Here is a 10,000-nt window from a genome sequence, read left to right as displayed (position 1 = left end):
AAGCCCCGGCGCTGGCGCACACTATATTATCGGCCTGGACCCCGGCAAGTTCGGGAAAGTGTCGCAGTCCCGTAGCGGCTGCCGCCCCGTCGGTCAGCGGCAGCTTATCGGGGATAACTTCGGGACGGAAAGTCCGATCCGGTTGGGGTGAACTGCTACTGAACGGGGTGGGGGGGCCGCACAGACCAGTAGCGGGCTTGTGCAGCTGCCGCTTGGCCCGGCCGAGGTACAGCCGTTGGCTGGAGACCGCTTTCCGACTGCTGAGCCGGAGCCGCGGGGGCCCACCTTGACGCGCCGGCTGTCCTAGCAAGCCAGGGGCAAGGGGCATCCAGTGGTACCGGAACGGAGTCGGTCCGACACCGGGAAGCCGGGTGCCCGTCGCTCCGAATCGAGCCCGGTGTTTTCGTGCGTGTAACAGGGCGGGCGTTTGGACCCGGTTGTCCGGGAGCGGGTCCGCAACGGCGGGAGGTTGCCTGAGTTTGGCCGGCCGGCAGTCGAACGCCTTTGGCTCCGGACTCCCGTGTCCGATTTCGGTCAGGGAGGGCTCATTGGAAAGCCCCGGCGCTGGCGCACACTATATTATCGGACTGGATCCCGGCCAGTTCGGGAAAGTGTCGGCGACCCGTACCGGCTGCCGCCCCGTCGGTCAGCGGCAGCTTATCGGGGATAACTTCGGGAAGGAAAGTCCGATCCGGTCGGGGTCAACTGCCACTGAACGGGGTGGCGGGGCCGCACAGACCAGTAGCGGGCTTGTGTAGCTGCCCCTTTCCCCGGCCGAGGTACAGCCGTTGGCTGGAGACCGCTTTCCGACTGCTGAGCCGGAGCCGCGGGGGCCCACCTTGACGCGCCGGCTGTCCTAGCAAGCCAGGGGCAAGGGGCATCCAAGGGTACCGGAACGGAGTCGGTCCGACACCGGGAAGCCGGGTGCCCGTCGCTCCGAATCGAGCCCGGTGTTTTCGTGCGTGTAACGAGGCGGGCGTTTGGACCCGGTTGTCCTGGAGCGGGTCCGCAACGGCGGGGGATTGCCTGTGTTTGGCCGGCCGGCAGTCGAACGCCTATCGCTCTGGACTCCCGTGTCCGATTTCGGTCAGGGAGGGCTCGTTGGAAAGCCCCGGCGCTGGCGCACACTATATTATCGGCCTGGACCCCGGCAAGTTCGGCAAAGTGTCGCCATCCCGCAGCGGCTGACGGGCCGCCGGTGAGCGGCAGCTTATCGGGCATAACTTCGGGAGGGAAAGTCCGATCCGGTCCGGATCAACGGCAGCCGAACGGGGTGGCGGGCCCGCACAGACCAGTGCCTGGCTTGTGTAGCTGCCCCTTTCCCCGGCCGAGGTACAGCCGTTGGCTGGAGACCACTTTCCGACCACTGAGACGGCGGGGCGGGGGGCGGCCTGCACGCGCCGGCTGCCAGAGCAAGCCAGGGGCAAGGGGCATCCAACGGTATCTGAACGGAGTCGGTCCGACACCGGGAAGCCGGGTGCCCGTCGCTCCGAATCGAGCCTGGGGTGTACGTGTGTTTAACAAGGCGGGCGTTTGGACCCGGTTGCCCGGCACCAGTCGAACGCCTGTCGCTCCCGACTCCCGTGTCCGATTTCGTTCGGGGATGGCTCGTTGGAAAGCCCCGGCTCCGGCGCACACTATATTGCCGAAGTGGCCCCGGGCGAGTTCGGGAAAGTGTCGCCGTCCCGCAGCGGCTGACGGGCCGTCGGTCAGCGGCAGCTTATCGGGGATAACTTCGGGAAGGAAAGTCCGATCCGGTCGGGGACAACGGCAGCTGAACGGGGTGGCGGGGCCGCACAGAGCAGTGCCTCGCTTGTGTAGCTGCCTCTTTCCGCGGCCGAGGTACAGCCGTTGGCTGGAGACCGCTTTCCGACCACTGAGACGGCGGGGCAGGGGGCGGCCTGCACGCGCCGGCTGCCAGAGCAAGCCAGGGGCAAGGGGCATCCAGCGGTATCTGAACGGAGTCGGTCCGACACCGAGAAGCCGGGTGCCCGTCGCTCCGAAGCGAGACCGGGGTTTTTCGTGTGTAACGTGGCGGGCCTTTGGACCCGGTTGGCCGGGCGGCAGTGGAACACACACAGACACTCGCATACACTGAGAGAGACAGAGAGAAGATAGAGATACACAGAGTGAGAAAGACAAAGTCAACTCAGTAACTGAAATGTGAAAACTGACAACTGGGAAACCAAAAGTCAGAGTGGCAAATGATGAACCAAGGTGGCAAATGATTAACTGAAAACTTGTCATTCACATTTGGGACGGAATTCAGGATGGGAATGTATTCGGCCGCCTTACCGGGGCTTGGGGGTGCTGCTTTCCCGCTTGTGGAACCGAGTTGGGGTCGTCAAATGGCCTGGTGCATTGTTTGAAACACTGGTTAATGAGTTGTCAAGGTCGGAAATCATAGAACATAAGAGCAGCTCATTAACTGAAATTTTGAACATCGACAACTGGATAACCAAAAGCCAGAGCGACAAATGATTAACCAAGGAGGCAACTCATTAACTGAATTTCGAACATCGACAACTGGTTAACCAAAAGTCAGAGCGACAAATGATTAACCAAGGAGGCAACTCATTAACTGAATTTCGAACATCGACAACTGGTTAACCAAGAGTCAGAGCGACAAATGATTAACCAAGGAGGCAACTCATTAACTGAATTTCGAACATCGACAACTGGTTAACCAAAAGACACAGGGACAAATGAGTAACCAAAGGGCCAACTCAGTAACTGAAATTTCAAAGAGGCAACTCATTAACTGAAATTTTGAACATCGACAACTGGATAACCAAATGTCAGAGCGACAAATGATTAACCAAGGAGGCAACTGATTAACTGAAAACTTGTCATTCACATTTGGGACGGAATTCACGATGGGAATGTATTCGGCCCCCTTACCGGGCCTTGGGGTGCTGCTTTCCCGCTTGTGGAACCGAGTTGGGGTCGTCAAATGGCCTGGTGCATTGTTTGAAACACTGGTTAATGAGTTGTCAAGGTCGGAAATCATAGAACATAAGAGCAGCTCATTAACTGAAATTTTGAACATCGACAACTGGTTAACCAAAAGCCAGAGCGACAAATGATTAACCAAGGAGGCAACTCAGTAACTGAATTTCGAACATCGACAACTGGTTAACCAAAAGACACAGGGACAAATGAGTAACCAAAGGGCCAACTCAGTAACTGAAATTTCAAAGAGGCAACTCATTAACTGAAATTTTGAACATCGACAACTGGTTAACCAAAAGCCAGAGCGACAAATGATTAACCAAGGAGGCAACTCATTAACTGAATTTCGAACATCGACAACTGGTTAACCAAATGTCAGAGCGACAAATGATTAACCAAGGAGGCAACTCATTAACTGAATTTCGAACATCGACAACTGGTTAACCAAAAGACACAGGGACAAATGAGTAACCAAAGGGCCAACTCATTAACTGAAATTTCAAAGAGGCAACTCATTAACTGAAATTTTGAACATCGACAACTGGTTAACCAAAAGCCAGAGCGACAAATGATTAACCAAGGAGGCAACTCATTAACTGAATTTCGAACATCGACAACTGGTTAACCAAAAGACACAGGGACAAATGAGTAACCAAAGGGCCAACTCATTAACTGAAATTTCAAAGAGGCAACTCATTAACTGAAATTTTGAACATCGACAACTGGTTAACCAAAAGCCAGAGCGACAAATGATTAACCAAGGAGGCAACTCATAAACTGAATTTCGAACATCGACAACTGGGTAACCAAAAGACACAGGGACAAATGAGTAACCAAAGGGCCAACTCATTAACTGAAATTTCAAAGAGGCTACTCATTAACTGAAATTTGAACATCGACAACTGGTTAACCAAATGTCAGAGCGACAAATGAGTAACCAAGCAGGCAACTGATTAACTGAAAACTTGTCTTTCACATTTGGGACGGAATTCACGATGGGAATGTATTCGGCCCCCTTACCGGGCCTTGGGGTGCTGCTTTCCCGCTTGTGGAACCGAGTTGGGGTCGTCAAATGGCCTGGTGCATTGTTTGAAACACTGGTTAATGAGTTGTCAAGGTCGGAAATCATAGAACATAAGAGCAGCTCATTAACTGAAATTTTGAACATCGACAACTGGTTAACCAAAAGCCAGAGCGACAAATGATTAACCAAGGAGGCAACTCATTAACTGAATTTCGAACATCGACAACTGGTTAACCAAAAGACACAGGGACAAATGAGTCACCAAAGGGCCAACTCATTAACTGAAATTTCAAAGAGGCAACTCATTAACTGAAATTTTGAACATCGACAACTGGTTAACCAAAAGCCAGAGCGACAAATGATTAACCAAGGAGGCAACTCATAAACTGAATTTCGAACATCGACAACTGGGTAACCAAAAGACACAGGGACAAATGAGTAACCAAAGGGCCAACTCATTAACTGAAATTTCAAAGAGGCTACTCATTAACTGAAATTTGAACATCGACAACTGGTTAACCAAATGTCAGAGCGACAAATGAGTAACCAAGCAGGCAACTGATTAACTGAAAACTTGTCTTTCACATTTGGGACGGAATTCACGATGGGAATGTATTCGGCCCCCTTACCGGGCCTTGGGGTGCTGCTTTCCCGCTTGTGGAACCGAGTTGGGGTCGTCAAATGGCCTGGTGCATTGTTTGAAACACTGGTTAATGAGTTGTCAAGGTAGGAAATCATAGAACATAAGAGCAGCTCATTAACTGAAATTTTGAACATCGACAACTGGTTAACCAAAAGCCAGAGCGACAAATGATTAACCAAGGAGGCAACTCATTAACTGAATTTCGAACATCGACAACTGGTTAACCAAAAGACACAGGGACAAATGAGTAACCAAAGGGCCAACTCATTAACTGAAATTTCAAAGAGGCAACTCATTAACTGAAATTTTGAACATCGACAACTGGTTAACCAAAAGCCAGAGCGACAAATGATTAACCAAGGAGGCAACTCATAAACTGAATTTCGAACATCGACAACTGGGTAACCAAAAGACACAGGGACAAATGAGTAACCAAAGGGCCAACTCATTAACTGAAATTTCAAAGAGGCTACTCATTAACTGAAATTTGAACATCGACAACTGGTTAACCAAATGTCAGAGCGACAAATGAGTAACCAAGCAGGCAACTGATTAACTGAAAACTTGTCTTTCACATTTGGGACGGAATTCACGATGGGAATGTATTCGGCCCCCTTACCGGGCCTTGGGGTGCTGCTTTCCCGCTTGTGGAACCGAGTTGGGGTCGTCAAATGGCCTGGTGCATTGTTTGAAACACTGGTTAATGAGTTGTCAAGGTAGGAAATCATAGAACATAAGAGCAGCTCATTAACTGAAATTTTGAACATCGACAACTGGTTAACCAAAAGCCAGAGCGACAAATGATTAACCAAGGAGGCAACTCATTAACTGAATTTCGAACATCGACAACTGGTTAACCAAAAGACACAGGGACAAATGAGTCACCAAAGGGCCAACTCATTAACTGAAATTTCAAAGAGGCAACTCAATAACTGAAATTTTGAACATCGACAACTGGTTAACCAAAAGCCAGAGCGACAAATGATTAACCAAGGAGGCAACTCATTAACTGAATTTCGAACATCGACAACTGGGTAACCAAAAGACACAGGGACAAATGAGTAACCAAAGGGCCAACTCATTAACTGAAATTTCAAAGAGGCTACTCATTAACTGAAATTTGAACATCGACAACTGGGTAACCAAATGTCAGAGCGACAAATGAGTAACCAAGCAGGCAACTGATTAACTGAAAACTTGTCATTCACATTTGGGACGGAATTCACGATGGGAATGTATTCGGCCCCCTTACCGGGCCTTGGGGTGCTGCTTTCCCGCTTGTGGAACCGAGTTGGGGTCGTCAAATGGCCTGGTGCATTGTTTGAAACACTGGTTAATGAGTTGTCAAGGTCGGAAATCATAGAACATAAGAGCAGCTCATTAACTGAAATTTTGAACATCGACAACTGGTTAACCAAAAGCCAGAGCGACAAATGATAAACCAAGGAGGCAACTCATTAACTGAATTTCGAACATCGACAACTGGTTAACCAAATGTCAGAGCGACAAATGATTAACCAAGGAGGCAACTCAGTAACTGAATTTCGAACATCGACAACTGGTTAACCAAGAGTCAGGGCGACAAATGAGTAACCAAGGAGGCAACTCATTAACTGAATTTCGAACATCGACAACTGGGTAACCAAAAGACACAGGGACAAATGAGTAACCAAAGGGCCAACTCATTAACTGAAATTTCAAAGAGGCTACTCATTAACTGAAATTTGAACATCGACAACTGGTTAACCAAATGTCAGAGCGACAAATGAGTAACCAAGCAGGCAACTGATTAACTGAAAACTTGTCATTCACATTTGGGACGGAATTCACGATGGGAATGTATTCGGCCCCCTTACCGGGCCTTGGGGTGCTGCTTTCCCGCTTGTGGAACCGAGTTGGGGTCGTCAAATGGCCTGGTGCATTGTTTGAAACACTGGTTAATGAGTTGTCAAGGTCGGAAATCATAGAACATAAGAGCAGCTCATTAACTGAAATTTTGAACATCGACAACTGGTTAACCAAAAGCCAGAGCGACAAATGATTAACCAAGGAGGCAACTCATTAACTGAATTTCGAACATCGACAACTGGTTAACCAAAAGACACAGGGACAAATGAGTAACCAAAGGGCCAACTCATTAACTGAAATTTCAAAGAGGCAACTCATTAACTGAAATTTTGAACATCGACAACTGGTTAACCAAAAGCCAGAGCGACAAATGATTAACCAAGGAGGCAACTCATTAACTGAATTTCGAACATCGACAACTGGTTAACCAAAAGACACAGGGACAAATGAGTAACCAAAGGGCCAACTCATTAACTGAAATTTCAAAGAGGCAACTCATTAACTGAAATTTTGAACATCGACAACTGGTTAACCAAAAGCCAGAGCGACAAATGATTAACCAAGGAGGCAACTCAGTAACTGAATTTCGAACATCGACAACTGGTTAACCAAGAGTCAGAGCGACAAATGATTAACCAAGGAGGCAACTCATTAACTGAATTTCGAACATCGACAACTGGGTAACCAAAAGACACAGGGACAAATGAGTAACCAAAGGGCCAACTCATTAACTGAAATTTCAAAGAGGCAACTCATTAACTGAAATTTTGAACATCGACAACTGGTTAACCAAATGTCAGAGCGACAAATGAGTAACCAAGCAGGCAACTGATTAACTGAAAACTTGTCATTCACATTTGGGACGGAATTCACGATGGGAATGTATTCGGCCCCCTTACCGGGCCTTGGGGTGCTGCTTTCCCGCTTGTGGAACCGAGTTGGGGTCGTCAAATGGCCTGGTGCATTGTTTGAAACACTGGTTAATGAGTTGTCAAGGTAGGAAATCATAGAACATAAGAGCAGCTCATTAACTGAAATTTTGAACATCGACAACTGGTTAACCAAGAGTCAGAGCGACAAATGATTAACCAAGGAGGCAACTCATTAACTGAATTTCGAACATCGACAACTGGTTAACCAAAAGACACAGGGACAAATGAGTAACCAAAGGGCCAACTCATTAACTGAAATTTCAAAGAGGCAACTCATTAACTGTAATTTTGAACATCGACAACTGGTTAACCAAAAGCCAGAGCGACAAATGAGTAACCAAGGAGGCAACTCATTAACTGAATTTCGAACATCGACAACTGGTTAACCAAAAGACACAGGGACAAATGAGTAACCAAAGGGCCAACTCATTAACTGAAATTTCAAAGAGGCAACTCATTAACTGAATTTCGAACATCGACAACTGGTTAACCAAATGTCAGAGCGACAAATGATTAACCAAGCAGGCAACTGATTAACTGAAATTTTAAAATTGACAACTGGATAACCAAAAGTGGGAACTCATGCTTCGGACGGGCTTACATACGGCAGGCTGACGCCCGGCAGAGGCCCGGGCTTCGCCTCCCTTGCGTAAGCGACCGTCTCCGAATCGATTAAAGGCGTAAAATCGGAGTTCAGAGCGGGAAAATTTTTTCCCGAAAACGGCCGGAAAAAAAAAAATGTCTCCTTTTCCGCCGAGCAGGGTGGCATTCGAACGGGCACGGGAAGCCGCGTCTAACGGTGTAAAAACGGCTTGGCTCCGACGCGGGAGTGCGGAGATATGGCCGTTCAAAGTTGTACTGGAAGTCCGGAAGGAGAAAAATTTGACTGCCTGTAGCCGAAAAAAGTTCCAGCGGTCGGTCACAAAAGTCAAATCCGTCCCGCTGATTTGACACTTGTCATTTCTGGCAGGGGGGATTGGCGGGGTACCTGGAGAATGGTAGGAGGTGGTTTTTCGAGACTTTATCTGTTTTCCAGATTACTGTCTAGGGCCTCCAGGTCTGCAGAGACCGACCCGGGCTGCCGTCCAACCGACTTTTAACCCTTTTTGGGTGGAAATTTATTTCCATTTTTAACCAATTTTCGGGTTTTTGGTCGGGCTTAAAAACGGCAGCCTGACGCCCGGCAGAGGCCGGGGCTTCGGCTCCCTTGCGTAAGGGACCGTATACGAAACGATTAAAGCCGAAAAATCCGAGTTCAGAGCGGGAATTTTTTTTCCCGAAATCGGCCGAAAAATAAAAAAATTCTCCTTTTCCGCCGAGCAGGGCGGCATTCGAACGGGCACGGGAAGCCGCGTCTAACGGTGTAAAAACGGCTTGGCTCCGACGCGGGAGTGCGGAGATATGGCCGTTCAAAGTTGTACTGGAAGTCCGGAAGGAGAAAAATTTGACTGCCTGTAGCCGAAAAAAGTTCCAGCGGTCGGTCACAAAAGTCAAATCCGTCCCGCTGATTTGACACTTGTCATTTCTGGCAGGGGGGATTGGCGGGGTACCTGGAGAATGGTAGGAGGTGGTTTCTCGAGACTTTGTCTGTTTTCCAGATTACTGTCTAGGGCCTCCAGGTCTGCAGAGACCGACCAGGGCTGCCGTCCAACCGACTTTTAACCCTTTTTGGGTGGAAATTTATTTCCATTTTTAACCAATTTTCGGGTTTTTGGTCGGGCTTAAAAAACGGCAGCCTGACGCCTGGCAGAGGCCGGGGCTTCGGCTCCCCTTGCGTAAGGGACCGTATTCGACCCGATTAAGCCCCGAAAATGGATCCAAATGTCGGCCGACCAAGTAAGCTTGCTGGGGAGAGAGACTAAGTGCCGGGCTGGGCACCTCATTAACCAGTGAAAAGTTTTGGCTGCTGGAGAGACTAAGTCCCAGCCTGGGCACATCATTAACCATAAATGAAAAAGGCGAGGCCGAGTCTGGTGCATGGCTAACTGATTAACCAAATTGGCAAGGCCCGGGCTGAAAGTGAATGAGCGACCCGTGGCCAGGGGGCTGGAATGCGGGAGAGAATCCAACCCCCAAAATATGGAAGTCCGATGAGAAAATATTCGGCCGCCTTTTGCGGGCCTCGGGTGTTGCTTCCCGGCCTGGGAAAGTGAGTTGCTCCCGCCGAATTGACATGTGCATTTAACGATTTCGAGACATGATTAACCAAAACGCGGAAGTCCGATGAGAAAATATTAGGGCCCTTCAAGCGGGCCTCCGGTGATGCTTTCCGGCTTGGGAAAGTGAATTGCTCCCGCCGAATTGACATGTGCATTTAACGATTTCGAGACATGATTAACCAAAACGCGGAAGTCCGATGAGAAAATATTCGGCCGCCTTTTGCGGGCCTCGGGTGTTGCTTCCCGGCCTGGGAAAGTGATTTGCTACCGCCAAATTGACATGTGTCATTTCTGGCAAGTGTCTCAGGACATAGTTAATGAGTTGCAGTTTGGGAAATCATTAACCTCGTCGGAAGTCCCGATGAAGAAAAAAAAAAGTGCCATTTGCGGGGATTTGGGTGCTCCTGGTCGGATAGAGGTGGCCGTTTGACCCGCTGATTTG

The sequence above is a fragment of the Somniosus microcephalus genome, unplaced genomic scaffold (assembly GCF_052327205.1).
Source record: "Somniosus microcephalus isolate GS21.2 unplaced genomic scaffold, FLI_Smic_1.0 scaffold169, whole genome shotgun sequence".
Lineage (NCBI taxonomy): Eukaryota > Metazoa > Chordata > Chondrichthyes > Squaliformes > Somniosidae > Somniosus > Somniosus microcephalus.
This window is presented reverse-complemented; position numbering follows the sequence as displayed.